The sequence below is a fragment of the Mustela nivalis genome, assembly GCF_964662115.1.
Source record: "Mustela nivalis genome assembly, chromosome: 18".
Classification (NCBI taxonomy): Eukaryota; Metazoa; Chordata; class Mammalia; order Carnivora; family Mustelidae; genus Mustela; species Mustela nivalis.
This window is the reverse complement of record NC_139037.1, coordinates 15,902,198-15,917,593: the sequence shown is the minus strand read 5'-3', so window position 1 is coordinate 15,917,593 and position 15,396 is coordinate 15,902,198. Positions and strand designations below refer to the sequence as shown.

The 15,396-nt window shown below is 41.8% G+C and overlaps 1 protein-coding gene and 1 pseudogene across 4 annotated transcripts in view; one reads left to right on the top strand and one right to left on the bottom strand.

Moving 5' to 3' along the window:
* Window positions 1-15,396, top strand: part of WWP2 (WW domain containing E3 ubiquitin protein ligase 2) — a 147,652-nt gene that overhangs the window by 34,977 nt on the left and 97,279 nt on the right. The window lies entirely within an intron of this gene.
* On the bottom strand, window positions 12,576-13,078 carry LOC309853918 (large ribosomal subunit protein eL22 pseudogene; annotated as a pseudogene). The gene is made up of 2 exons: window positions 12,993-13,078; window positions 12,576-12,863 (listed from the first exon to the last, which is right to left on the bottom strand). The product of its transcript is annotated as a large ribosomal subunit protein eL22 pseudogene (transcript).

Here is a 15,396-nt window from a genome sequence, read left to right as displayed (position 1 = left end):
AGTGGCTCAGTGGGTTAAGCCTCTGCCTTCGGCTCAGGTCATGATCTCGGGTCCTGGGATCGAGCCCCACATTGGGCTCTCTGCTCAGTGGGGAGCCTGCTTCCCCTCTCTCTCTGCCTGTCTCTATGACTACTTGTGATCTCTCTCTCTGTCTCTCTCTCCGCACCAAATAAATAAATAAAATCTTAAAAGAAAAAGGTATTTTCTTTTTTGAAATTTTACTTTGTTGCATAAATTAACCCATTTATTATAGGCTCATAATGTTTCAGATGGTGGAGCTTCTACTGGTCTCTCAAGTCCTGCAAGGTTCTGATGGCCACCAACATTACTGTGACTGCAGAGCAGTACTGTAGGTCTGAACCCCACCAGCTGCTGTTTCCATGCAAGAAGCACCAAGCCAGATCCCTGAAGCTTGTCTTTTCATCTTGGTTTTGCCACAGAAGGAACAAAAGTGCCTTGCATATTGTATTACTTCAGTCTTTTTCACCATTTTCCTTCGAGAGGCACCATAATGGGTCTCGTATGTACCAATGATTCTGACCTTCTTGGTCCATTTAGCCATGTCACTGCAAACTAGGTCTAAGCCCAAAGAGGAAACAAGAAGGATCTTTTCTTACATAATTACTATACCATTATCACACCTGGCAATATTAACGTGAATTCCTTATTATCACCTAATACCCAGTTCCTGTTCAATTTCACTATTGTCTCAAAGTGTTGTTTTCAAGTTTGTTTGCTTGAACCTGAATTTAGACAAGGTCTACTCTTTGAATTTGGTTGTTATGGCTCCGAAGTTACCCCAGCTTCGCTCTGCTTTTTGATGCTATGATTTACTGAAGGAGATGGAATGTTTTTAGAGTGTGTTCATTGCCTTACTAATGTTCTTTGCTCATTTTTCTGTCAAAGTGTACATTTTTTTCTTTCAGTTTTGAAAGAGTTCTTTATATGTTAAAGCCTTTTCTCTTTGTCTCATAATTTGTAAATATTTTAAATTTGCATTTTAGTTTTTTTTTCAATTTTTCATTTTCAGTTTTTCATTTACATTTTAGGTTTTTTTTTTTCATTTTTTCAAACAGATGTTTTAAACTTGCATTTGTAACTTTTTCCTTTATGAAGGCTTTTTCCATCCTGAGTTTGGATGAATTCTCACCTCTGGTTTTTCCTAGTTTATTGTAATTTTCTTTTTTCACATTAATTCTTTTTTTTTTTTTTAAAGATTATTTATTTGAGAGTGAGAGAGTGAGAGAGAGGGAGCCCAAGCAGGAGTGGGGAGCAGAAGGAGAGGGAGAAGCAGGCTCCCTGTGGGCCTTAATCCCAGGACCTGGGATCACGACCTCATCCAAGGTGGATGATTAATCAACTGAACCACCCAGGCATCCCACATTTTATTCTTCAAGTGAGCTTATTTTTGTGAACAGTGTGAGTAGGGATCTAATTTAATTTTTCCCTAGAGTTTACTGGTTGCTTTAGTACTAACTGAAATCTGTGATTATTATCCCTGATGGTTTGTTACCTTTAGCCTATATTTAAAAAAAAAAAAATTGTGCACACACAGACACACACATACACATACACATACACATACTTGGACCTGTGGGGGATTTTCCATTTCATTTGTTGTTTTATTGGACTTTTAAAATCACTCTGTCTTAGCTGTTATAACATTACCACGTTTTAATATCTAACTTTTTGAGCTTCTCTGCTTTTCAAAATCTTCCTTCCTCTTTTTCTTTGCATATATGACAATACCACCTGAACTTTGAATTATTTTCTGAGGTTCTTCCCCTCCTCCTCCTCTAAGATTTATGGAAATTCTATTCTATGTAAAGTTCCTTTATGGAGAATGTCTATACTAATTCTTCCTACTTAAAAACATGTAGTGTCTCTAAATTCACTCAAATCATTTTGAAGTTATCTTTAGATAGACTCTTTTATTTTTTATTTTTATTATTATTATTTTTTTAAAGATTTATTTATTTATTTGACAGACAGAAATCACAAAGAGGCAGAGAGGCAGGCAGAGAGAGAGGAGGAAGCAGGGTCTCGGCTAAGCAGAGAGCCTAATGCGGGGCTCGATCCCAGGACCCTGGGATCATGACCCGAGCCGAAGGCAGAGGCTTTAACCCACTGAGCCACCCAGGCGCCCCTAGATAGACTCTTTTAAATTGTAAAAATATTTTTGATCTTATTTTTAGTGGGATTTTTTCCTGTTGGGCTTCCTAATTTAATGTTGTTGATATATGACTATTAGTTTTTACATGTTTTTGTTTTGTTTTGTTTTTATAATTGGTCAACTACTGAATTCTCAGTATAGTTTTTCAATAGTTTCTTTTGGGTTTTCTTGGTAGACATTTATGTGGTTTCTAAGATTGATAATTTTGCTCACATTAGGAAATAATTATGCTTTTTTCCCATTAGTTGTTTTTTTTTTTTTTTTTTAAAGATTTTATTTATTTATTTGACAGAGAGAAATCACAAGTAGGCAGAGAGGCAGGCAGAGAGAGAGAGGGAAGCAGGCTCTCTGCTCAGCAGAGAGCCCGATGCGGGACTCGATCCCAGGACTCTGAGATCATGACCTGAGCTGAAGGCAGCGGCTTAACCCACTGAGCCACCCAGGCGCCCCCCATTAGTTGTTTTGCATATAACTTCCTGTTTTAGTTGTGATGGAATGACCATCCCACCCTGTCTGGTAACGCGGCTTCTAATGACTCTTCTCTGGGTATAAAGTTGGGTGTTAGTAATCTCTTCTTGCCCCCCCCCCCTTAGTTTATTAATCACTTTTTTGTTGTTGTTATTGTTTTAATCAGGAAGGGTGTTGAATTTTTGTCAAATATCTTTTTTTTTTGAGATTTTATTTATTTATTTGACACACAGAGAGAGAAATCACAAATAGGCAGAGAGGCAGGCAGGGGAGGGGGGAAGCAGGCTCTCTGCTGAGCAGAGAGCCGGATGCAGGACTCGATCCTAGGACCCTGAGATCATGACCTTAGCCGAAGGTAGAGGCTTAACCCACTGAGCCACCAAGGCGCCCCCTGTCAAATATCTTTTATGTAACTGGGGCTGGGTGGAGTCTGGGTGGTGCAGTTCGTTGAGCTTCAGACTCTTGGTTTCTGCTCAGGTCATGATCCCAGGGCTGTGAGATCAAGCCCCGCATTAGACTTCTGGGTCAGCGTGGAGTCCGCTTGAGTTTCTCTCTCCATCTACCTCTCCCTCCCTGCTCATGCTCTCTCTCTCTCTCTAAAATAAGTAAAGTCTTTTTTTAAAAAAAGGTAACTATTGGGATAATTAAATGGTTTTTCTTCTTTCTATTTCTTGCATGGATTACTTAATAGTAACAATCTTTAAATTTCTAGAATATACCCAATTGCTCATGTTGGATTGTTCCTTGAAAATTTTGTTAGAATTGCTTGTTAATATGTTATTTGGGGGTTTTCTGCCTATATTCATAAGTGATATTTGTCTGTAGTTTTGTACTATTTTTGTCAGCTTTAGAATTGAGGTTTAGCTAATTTTGTAAAGTAAATTGAAGCTCTTTCCAGCTTCAGGAACAGACTCTATAACATGGGAATTATCTGTTCTGTGAGTGCAGGAAAGAGCTTACCCGTAAAACCAACTGGGTCTGGCTGCTTTCTCTGAAAGAATTCTTTGATGACTTTTTCAGTTTTTTACCCCATAATGATTGGTTTGCTCAGCTTTTCTGATTCATCTTTCTTTCTTTTTAAGAGTTATTTAGAGAGAGAGAGACAGCAAAAGAGGGAACACAGGCAGGGGGAGTGAAAGAGGGAGAAGCAGGCCTATTGATGAGGAGGGAGCTGGATGTGGGGCTTGGTCCTAAGACCCTGGGATCATGACCTGAGCTGAAGGCAGCTGCCCAACTGATTGAGCCACCCAGGTACCCTAATAATTCCATTTTTAACTTTAACTTTTTCAACAATTTGTCCTAGATACATATATTTTTAATCCAGTCAGTTGGTCGTTTCTAGCTTTTTGAGTTGAAAGCTTATAGTGCATTTATTTTTGTCTTGTTTAATGATGAAAACCATCATGCTTTCAACTTGGCTTTTTTTTTTTTTAATCCCCCCATGGGTATTCACATTTTTTTCTTTTAAAGAAAAGTGCACAAACCTTAAGTGATATAGTTCAGTGAATGTTTACATATGTTCACATCTGTGTAATCACTACTCAGATCAAGATAAAGAACATTTCCAGGATCCCAGGAGATTCCCACATTACTGTTAGTCAACATCCCTTTGCTCACCCTGAGATAACCACTATCCTGACATCTAACACTATTGGTTAGTTTGGCCTATTCTTGAATTTTTATCAATGAAACCATACAGTACAGTTTCTTGTCCTGGCTCACTGTTGTATCTGTGAGAGTCACCCATGCTTTTGCATGTAATGCTGGCTTGTTTTTTTATAGGGGTAAAGGTTTCTATTGTATAACTATACCACAATTTATTTACTGTCCTTCTGCTGGACATCGGGGCTCTTTTCCAGTTTGGGGCCATCATGAACAAAGCTGCTTTGCATATTCTTTTACATGTATTTTGGAAGACATATACGTATATTTCTATTGAGTGTGTTTACACACACACACACACACACACACACACACACACGTAGGGCCCTCGGTTCAGAGTGGATGTATGTTTAGCTTTGGTAGATACTGTCCAGCAGTTTTTGAGGGGCAAATCCATACCTGTTGTTCTGTTCCTTGTTTGTAATTGCTGTTGTGATTTTTCTCTTTGAGCCTGGAGCTACTCAGGGGCTTATGCTGTGTGGCAGTCACTGTAGCTGCTTCTGCTCTGGCCAGCACCAGCTGAAGCACTTAAATTATGTGGCTGGGGGGAGCAGTGAGGCACATCAGATCCAAATCTGATGGAAAATGTGGGTCGTAATAGGCAGTGGGCTGTTTTTTCATAGAAAAAGAAATCTAGGATGACAATGGCATAGACGAGATATGTAACATTCCAGCCGTGTTTCATAAAGCCTTCTGTTCAGAGCAAGGCTGCTTCTGGTGGTTACAGAGCTGTTGCATAGAAAAGTGGTTAAGAACATATAGGTTCCAGAGTCTGACTCCCTGGGTTTGAATCCTGATTCCATCAGCTTTGTGGCGTCAGACCATCACATAACTTCTTTGTGCTTCTGTTTCTTTGTCTGTAAAACGTCATTTTGAGGTTAAATGATCTAAAAATAGTGCCAGACATGTTTCAGTACTATATAAGTAGTAGCCGTGGTAGCCTTCTTTTTTTTTTTTTTTAATATATATTTTTTAAAGATTTTATTTATTTGACAGACAGAGATCACAGGTAGGCAGAGAGGCAGACAGAGAGAGAGGAAGGGAAACAGGCTCCCCCCGCTGAACAGAGAGCCCGACGTGGGGCTTGATCCCAAGACCCTGGCATCATGACAGGAGCTGAAGGCAGAGGCTTTAGCCCAGTGAGCCACCCAGGCACCCCCCGTGGTAGCCTTCTGCCTCCACTGATTCTTTTCTTCCCAAAGCTGGGGACGTTCAAATCCTTGAGATGGTGGCAGAGACCTTGTTTCTCCTTGCCTAAATGAGAGGTAGCCCCAAGATTGTTCCAAGGGAGAGTTCTTTTTTTTTTTTTTTTTTTTAAAGATTTTATTTATTTGTCACAGAGAGCCCAGGAGCACAAGCAGGGGGAGCAGCAGCCAGAGGGAGAAGCAGCCTCCCTGCCAAGCAAGGAGCCCCATGTGGGACTTGATCCCAGGATTCTGGGATCACAACCCACGCCGAAGGCAGATGCTCAACCGACTGAGCCACTCAGGTGCCCTTCAAGGGAGAGTTCTAAGCCTGGACAGATGCAAAGACTCTGGGGATGTGGAGTGGAGAGGCTGCCATTAACATGAGGCATTTCAGCTCCAGGGCCTTGGCACCTGCATTCCTCGGGGAGCTGCTAGGCTGGGAATGTGTCCAGAGTGGTGTGTTAAGTATGAATATGGTTGTGTAGGTTAGTAGGTCACGGCATATTAGGTGACTCCTCTTCTTGTGGCCTCGTCTTTCCGAAACAGCCTTTCTTGGGAAAAGACCTGACCGGTAGCGCCTGTCCTGCTACAATTCCCTCCTTCACTCACTGCCTTGTTGTCCCCTGGGTGGACTTGAAGTTGACTGGGAAGCTCAGCTGGTGTGTTATGCCTGGTTGGAGGGCTTTGCTTGAGTCCTGCAGTTGCATAAGGGTCAGCCTTGACCGACTTTCTGAAAGGACCTTGACCTGGCTGTGGCTGCAAGAAGTACTTGACTCCAAGGATTGGTTTGGCTCTTAAGGATGGCTCTACTCATCTCGGTGTGGAAGCCACATATTGGGGCTGAATATTGATTTTTAAAAACCTTCTTATTAGGGGTATTTTCAAGCAGAATCCCTATCACCCAGCTTCAGTAGTTATTAGCATGTTCCATTTTTACCTGCCCACTGGATGATCTTGATTTCTTTCTAAATTGGTAGCAGGTAGGATGTAAGACTTGACTGATTTTCTCTTGCAGTTCTCCTCTCCTGCAGCTGGCCTCATTAACGCTGTAGATTTTGGCACTGCCAGATTGTCCTCCTTGCAAGGAGGGAGATGTAGCTTGAAGTAGATTTAAAAAAAAACAAAAACAAACCAGGGGTGCCTGGTGGCTCAGTGGGTAAAAGCCTCTGCCTTCGGCTCAGGTCATGCTCCCAGGGTCCTAGGTTAGAGCCCCACATTGGGCTCTCCGCTCGGCAGGGAGCCTGCTTCTCCTCGGCACCCCGCCTGCCTCTCTGCCTACTTATGATCTCTGTCAAATAAATAAATAAAATCTTAAAAAAAAAATTAAAAAACCACACAAAAATCTTTCCTATTTTAAACTAATGTCAAATTGAGACACAAGTTAAAGCTTTTTTTTTTTAACTTTTTTTTTTTAAGATTTTATTTATTTATTTGACAGACAACGATCACAAGTAGGCAGAGAGGCAGGCAGAGAGAGAGAGAGGGGAGGAAGCAGGCTCCCTGCCGAGCAGAGAGCCTGACGTGGGGCTCGATCCCACGACCTGGGATCATGACCTGAGCCGAACGCAGAGGCTTTAACCCACTGAGCCACCCAGGCGCCCCAAGACACAAGTTAAAAGAATGGGGAAAGGAATTCCCCTGTACCCTGCATCCAGCTGTTAATATTTTGATACATTTGCTTTAACATTGTCCCTGTCTATACTTACATCTATAATAATTTTCTAAACCATTTTATTGTATTTTTTTGTTCTTTTCTTTTTAAAAATTTATTATCTTTATTAACATATAATGTATTATTTGCCCCAGGGGTACAGGTCTGTGAATCGTCAGGCTTACACATTTCACAGCAGTCACTGTAGCACATACCCTCCCCAATGTCCATAACCCAGCCACCCTCTCCATGTCCCTTCTCCCCCCAGCAACCCTCAGTTTGTTTTGTGAGATTAAGACTCTCTTATGGTGGGCGCCTGGGTGGTTCAGTGGGTTAAGCCGCTGCCTTTGGCTCAGGTCATGATCTCAGGGTCCTGGGATCGAGTCCCACGTCTGGCTCTCTGCTCAGCAGGGGGCCTGCTTCCCTTCCTCTCTCTCTGCCTGCCTCTCTGCCTACTTGTGATCTCTGTCTGTCAAATAAATAAAATCTTAAAAAAAAAAAAAGAGTCTCTTATGGTTTATCTCCCTCCCAAACCCATCTTGTTTCATTTTTTCCTTCCCTACCCCCCAAACCTCCCACTCTGCCTCTCAGATTCCTCATATCAGGGAGATCATATGATAATTGTCTTTCTCTGATTCACTTATTTTGCTCAGCATAATACCCTCTAGTTCCATCCACGTCATTGCAAATGGCAAGATTTCATTTCTTTTGATGGCTGCATAGTATTCTATTGTATATATATACACCACATCTTCTTTATCCATTCATCTGTTGATGGACATCTAGGTTCTTTCCATAGTTTGGCTATTGTGGACATTGCTGCTAAAAACCTTCAAGTGCACGTGCCCCTTCGGATCACTACATTTGTATCTTTGGGGTAGATACCCAGTAGTGCGATTGCTGGGTCTTAGGGTAGCTCTATTTTCAACTTTTTGAGGAGCCTCCATGCTTTTTTCCAGAGTGGCTGCACCAGCTTGCATTCCCACCAACAATGTAGGAGGGTTCCCCTTTCTCCACATTTACATTTTTATAAGATTTTATTTATTTACTTGACAGAGATAGAGAGCACAAACAGGGGGAGCAGAAAGGGGAGAGGGAGAAGCAGGCTTCCCTCTGAGCAGGGAGCCTGATGCAGGACCCGATCCCAGGACCCTGGGATCATGACCCAAGCCGAAGGCAGATGCCCAACTGACTGAGCCACCCAGGCATCCCTGAATCATTTTAAATTATCAACCTTGTACTTTTTTTGCATGCTCAGTACAAGTAATTTTTTTTTTAAAGATTTTATTTATTTATTTGACAGAGAGAGATCACAAGTAGATGGAGAGGCAGGCGGGGGGGCGGGAAGCAGGCTCCCTGCTGAGCAGAGAGCCCGATGTGGGACTCGATCCCAGGACCTTGAGACCATGACCTGAGCCAAAGGCAGCGGCTTTAACCCACTGAGCCACCCAGGCGCCCTCAGTACAAGTAATTTATTGTTATTATTATGCCATGCCATGTATATTGTTATTATTAGAGTCCATGTATATATCATTCTTTTTAAAAAATTTTATTTAAATTCAATTAACATACAGTATATTATTAGTTTCAGAAGTAGAGTTCAGTGATGCATCAGTTTCCTATAATACCCAGTGCTTGTTAAGCATGTCCCCATCCCCCAAGTTACCCCATCCCCCCATGTACCTCCTTTCTAGCAATCCTCAGTTTTTTTTTTTTTTTAAGATCTTTATTTATTTGACAGATAGAGATCACAAGTAGGCAGAGAGGCAGGTAGAGAGAGAGGGGGAAGCAGGCTCCTTGCTGTGCAGAGAGCCTGATGAGGGGCTTGATCCCAGGACCCTGAGATCATGACCTGAGCCAAAGGCAGAGGCCTAACCCACCCAGCCACCCAGATGCCCCCTCAGTTTCTTTCTTAATTTCTTTTTAAAGATTTTATGTATTTATTTGAGAGAGGTCACAAGTAGGCAGAGAAGCAGGCAGAGAGACAGGGAAGGAGGCTCCCTGCTGAGCCGAGATCCCAATGTGGGGCTCAATCCCAGGACCCTGAGCTGAATCCCAGATCATCACCTGAGCTGAAGGCAGAGGCTTAACGCACTGAGCCACCAGGTGCTCCCTCAGTTTGTTTCTTAATAGTTAAGAGTCTCTTAAGGTTTGTCTCCCTCTCTGATTTCATCTTATTTTATTTTCCCCACCCTTCCTCTATGATCCTCTTTTAATTCCACATATGAGTGAAATCATTTGATAATTATCTTTCTCTGATTGACTTATTTCGCTTAGCATCATACCCTCTAGTTCCATCCGTGTCGTTGCAAATGGCAAGATTTCATTTTTTTGATGGATGCGTAATATTCCATTGTATGTATATACCATATCTTCTTTGTCCATTCATCTGTGGATGGACATCTGCGCTCTTTCCATAGTTTGGCTGTTTGTGGGTACTGCTGCTTTAAAACATTGGGAGAACCTTGTACTTCTTTGTCCCTAAATACCTGTCTATTTTTTAAGAAGAAGGATGTTTTCTTACCTAACCACTGTACAATTAAATAAGAAACCTAACATTTTTGCAACATTGCAAAAATGCACTTCAAGTGATTTTTTTACCCCCATGATCCAGGGTCCTGTGCAAAATTAGGCATTGCATTTGGTTGTCATGTCTCCTTAAATCTGAGATTAGTTCTTCAGCCTATTTTTGTCTTTCATGACACGGTCATTGTTGAGGAGTTCAGGCCAGTCTTTTCGTAGAATCCTCTCAGTTTGGCTCTGTCTGGGTTTTCTTCAGGATTAGATTCAGGGTATGTATTGTTGGCAGCCACACTGCGGAAACGATATTGTGTCCTCAGTGCAAAATATCAGGAGGCATATGACTCAGTGTGTTTCACTGTTAACTTTGTTGATGTTAACTTTGATCATTGGCTTAAAGTGGTATCTGCCATGTTCTCCACAGTAAAATGACTATTTTCTATTTATAACTAAAAAGTATTTTCTTGGGAGATATAATACTTTGCAATTATGTAAATATCTGTCTCTTGTCACACCTTCACCTACTTGTTTTTGCATTCATTAATGATTTTTTTCTGAATCAGTTAGTGTGATGGTTGCAAATTTTTTACTATTCCTTGTACATTTATTAGTTGCTATACTATTGCAAGGAAGAGCATTTCCTTTTCTTTTAGGAATGTAGGTATGTATTATCAGTCTCAATTCATGAATTCTTATTTCATTCAGTGGGTTATAATTTATTTTTGCCATTATTTTGGTGCTTATATTATCCCTGGTTTGGCTAGTGGGTATCTCTTCAAACTTGGTCCTGTATCCTTATATGTCCTCCATCGTATATTATTTTCTAAATATGTTCCAATATAGATAGAATTTACTATTTGATAAAGGTGGCATTAAGAACCAGAAGAGTTGAAGCATGCCTAGCTGGCTCAGTGAGTTAAGCCTCTGCCTTCAGCTCAGGTCATGATCTCAGGGTCCTGGGATTGAGCCCTGCATGGGGGTCTCTGCTTGGTGGAGAGCCTGCTTCCCGCCCCCCACCCCGCCCAACCCCCTGCTTGCCTCTCTGCCTGTTTGTGATCTCTGTCTGTCAAATAAATAAAATCTTTAAAAAAAAAATTTTTTTTTTTAATTTATTTGACAGAGATCACAAGTAGGCAGAGAGGCAGGCAGAGAGAGAGGAAGGAAAGCAGGCTCCCTGCCGAGCAGAGATCCCGATGTGGGGCTCCATCCCAGGACCCTGGGATCATGACTAGAGCCGAAAGCAGAGCCACTGAGCCACCCAGGTGCCCCAATAAATAAAATCTTTAAAAGAAAATCAGAAGAGGTGAACATGGGCATCAGTTGGAAACATGCTAGAATGTAAATTCTGGGACACCTGGGTGGCTTAGTGGGTCAAGCATCTGCCTGCAGCTCAAGTCATGATCCTGGGGCCCTGAATTGAGCCCTGTGACAGGCTCCTTGCTTATCAGGAAATCTGCTTCTCCCTCTCCCTCTGCCTCTCCCCCTGGCTCATGTACTCTCTCTTTCTCTCAAGTAAATAAACTCTTAAAAAGAAAAAAAAAAGAAATAGAGATTCTGAGTCCCTATCCCAAACCTGCAGAATCAGAAACTCTGGGGCTGGGGTTCAAGCAATCTGTTTTAACAGATTTTCCAGGGAATTCTGATATATGCTCAAGTCTGAGAACCACAAAGCTAACTGCTTAGGAAAAAACGGTAAGCTTGATACCTTCCTTAAGTTGACACTTGTGATAATTTGTTCGTCCGTCCTTCCTTCCTTCCTCCCTGTATCTCTCTCTCTCTTTCTTATTTTTAAGTAATCTCTACACCCAACGTGGGGGCTCGAATTTACAATCCTGAGATCAAGAGTCGCGTGCTCTACCAACTGAGCCAGCGAGGTGCCCCGTAACCATTTTCTTTAATTAGTTTTTGAAATACTTAACCCTTTAGTCAGTCGAGAGTTTATTTTGATATATGATGTGGGATAGGGATCCAGTTGTATTTTTTTCCTAATGGGTTTTACACAGTCTCACTGTTTTCTTTGGACGGAGTGTCAGCATCAGGTTGGACATAATTCTTCTCCCTGCTCCTCTTCTTCAAAACTTTTTCAGCTATTAAGCATTCATTTTTTTCTGACAGACTTTCTGTCTGTCCATCCAGCTATTTAGCTAGCTCTCTGTGCACATGTGTACACACATATGTGTAAATATCTATTTCTGTGTTTATGTATTAAACACCATGAGTTCATAATTGAACCTCCATTTCTAGTTCAGTCCCGCAGGGCTCTTCCTAACTTGTCTTTCTTCCTGTATGAGAGCTCTGGCTCTCAGCATCATCCGTATATTTACTCATTCCCTCTATTCTAGAATGTACACAAGGTGTTTCGAGAATTGCTGTACCCATACCACTGTGAAAAGTGAAGTAGACTTTGAAAAGTCCCTTGCTTATGCTCTCCATTTCCTATGCATCTCTCTTTTCTTTGCCCATGTTTGTTTAAAAAAAGAAAGAAAAAGGCAAGCAAGAAAGCAAACAGCTCCCTTTAAAAAAAAAATCTTATAAGCAGAGGGTTGTTTCGGCACTTTACATTTTGAGAACAGATAGGCCAGTCATGAGGGCTGCGGCACCTCCCTCACTCTCCTGTAAGGATGGAGTGTTCTGGTGGGTGGGCTGTGCATCTCAAGGAGGCATGCCCGACAGACAGTGCATGCATTTATTTTAAAGTAAACACAGCGCTGTTTTTCCAGTTTTTCAACTGAAAGATAAATAAAACTACTACTTCTTGGAACTTGGATCAGAGGGAGAAGAGAGAAAATGAAAAAAAAATTGGCTCTACAGTTAAAAGCAGTTTTACATTTATTTTTAAAATTAATTAATTAATTATTTGGCGCCCAAGCTTTATTTAAGAACTCCTACAAAATATTCCAGATAAATGACTTTTTTAATTCTCCTCTTCCTCTTCCTGGTTAATCTGGAAGTAACACAGTTTATAACTCTCTACTCTTAGCAGTTATGTGCAACGAATCACGTAGATTGTGCTTTTTCAGATATTTCTTGGTGAGATATTTGAAATACCTTTTGGAAAAAGGTACCATAGAAGTTACAGTAATCTTGCTCTTGCTCTTTCAGTGGTACAACCCCTCCACTGAGAATCCCAGCTTTGCTGTTGACTTTGATTCTCTCTCAGAGAAACTCCTCAAAATTGGTGGCATCTTTGGTTCCATCTTCTCTGTACGTATGTGTGTACGTACGTATGTACGCTGTACACCCCGCATGCTGCTCGTACTCTCAACTCTGAGATCAGGAATCACTGGCCCTTCCAACTGAGCCAGCCGGGCGCCCCACAATTCAGTCTTCTGTAGGGTGGATGCCATCAAGGGTAAACTTAAGAACTTGCTTCTTTTTTGTGCCTCCCCAGCCCCCAAGCTTTATTGCAGGGGCCATGGCAGCAACGGAAGCAGAAAGGCAAAAATAATTATACATTTAAATTCATAAAGTTGTTCACTACTTCATTTTATTTTATTTTATTTATTTGACAGAGATTGCAAGGAGGCAGAGAGAGCACAGGAGAAGCAGGCTCCTTGCTGAGCAGGGAGCCTGATACAGGGCTTGATCCCAGGACCCTGGGATCTGAGCTGAAGGCAGAGGCTTAACCCAGTGAGCCACCCAGGCACCCTTGTTCATGGCTTCTTAAACTTGAGGAAGAAGTGAGAAGGGACAAAAGCGAAAGGCAATATGTGACAGTCCTCTAAGCTGATCGGGAGATCTTACTTAGGACATACCTACAAACTCCAGTGTTTTGAAAAGGCCTGATGATAGAAATGGTCAAAGCAGTCCTACATAGCCCATGATTTTTAACCCTGGTAAACAAACAAGACCTAGTTTTTTTTAGTTTTGCGGAATGCTTATAGAAAATTTCTAAGAAATTCTCCAAATTGAAAATATTATTATCTTTTCTATAATACATGCCTCTAAAACTGAAAATATTATTGTTGTTTTTCTTCTTATGATTTCCATGCTTATTTGAATAAAAAAAGACAACCGTTCTATTTTTTTTTTTTTTAAGATTGTATTTATTTATTTGACAGAGTGAGATTACAAGCAGGCAGAGAGAGAGAGGGAAGCGGGCTCCCTACTGAGCAGAGAGCCTGATGTGGGGCTTGATCCCGTGACCCTGAAATCATGACCTGAGCCAAAGGCAGAGGCTTTAACCCACTGAGCCACCCAGGTCCCCCACCTACTTTTTAAGATTTTATTTGAGAGAAAGAGAGCATGACTGGGGATGGAGATAGAGGGAGAGGGAGAAGCAGACACCCCACTGAGCAGGGAGTCTGATGTGGGACTCGATCCCAGGACCCTGGATCATGACCTGAGCCGAAGGCAGACACCCAAAACTGACTGAGCCACCCAGGCCTCCTGACAAAAGCATTCTGAACTGCTTTAGTGTGTATCAGGCATTGTTTTGAATTCTTGAAATACAAATATTAAAACTTACTCAATCCTCCCATATACCAGTGAGATAGATTGTATTGCTATCCCCTAAGATGAGGGGATGTTACCTAAATAGGTAGATGTTGTTATAACTTTTCCAAGGCCACACAGTAGGTGGACAGAACAGGGATTTAATCCAGGCCTTCTCGTCCCACATCCTGTCTGCATCTACTGCCTTCCAATGAGGGAGAGGGTTAAAATCACCTAAAATTTTAACGTTCAGAGGTAACCCCATAAATCCTTTGTTATATATCCACTAAGCTTTTTGGGGTGGTATGTAAATCATATATGTATGTATGTGTAGCTTTTTTTTTCCAAAATGGGAACTCACTATGCAGATTCCTTTGTAACTTTTTTCACCTAGTTTTGTTTTCTTTTTTTAACTTCAGTGAAACCAGACCATTTTCAATGGCTGCAGTAGCCTTTTTTGGGAATGAATGTGCCATAATTTAGCCAACTCCTATTGTTGGCCATTTCTTCTCTTTTGCTGTTATAAGAAAAACTTTTTGGTCATTCTTTTTTTTTTTTTTTTAAGATTTTATTTATTTATTTGTCAGAGAGAGTGAGCATAGGCAGAGGGAGAAGCAGGCTCCCTGCTGAGCAAGGAGCCCAATGTGGAACTTGATCCCAGGACTCTGGGATCATGACTTGAGCCAAAGGCAGCCACTTAACCAACTGAGCCACCCAGGCATCCTCTTTTGGTCAGTTCTTCTAAAGAGAGCTGTGCCGCATTTTTTTTCTTAAGGTGGTAAATTCCTAGGCATGCAGCTGCTGGGTCAAAGGCATGCAAGTTTCAAGGTTTTTGATCCCTGTGGCCTGGGTCTGTTTCAAAGCCTAGGCCATTCACATGCTCACCACTCACCCATTCACCCTTCTCTACCTGTGTCCCTGGTGCTGCGGGTTACCAACCCGTTCACCCCAATTAAGTGAAAAGCAATTACTCTTTGTTATGTTAATTTGCATCTCTTTAGTCCTCTCTCCTCTTCTTGGGAAACTTCCAGGGAGGCTTCTGTCCTGCTTGCCCTGAGTCACCGGCCTCAGTCACCTCCCTGTTGTGCAATCTAGTGGTCAGGTGGCATCCCGGCTCACTTGCTTCCCTGATGGGATATGATGAGTGATCCCTCCTCTGGACTTTGTTTTCACTTGGTTTTCTGGACACCACACCCGACTGGTTTTCTATCTTTCTGGCCACTCCTTTTTTGTCATTTTTTGTTGGTTTACTCCTCACCAGGCTGGAGACATTGGGATACCCTAGGTTGACTTAGTCCTGC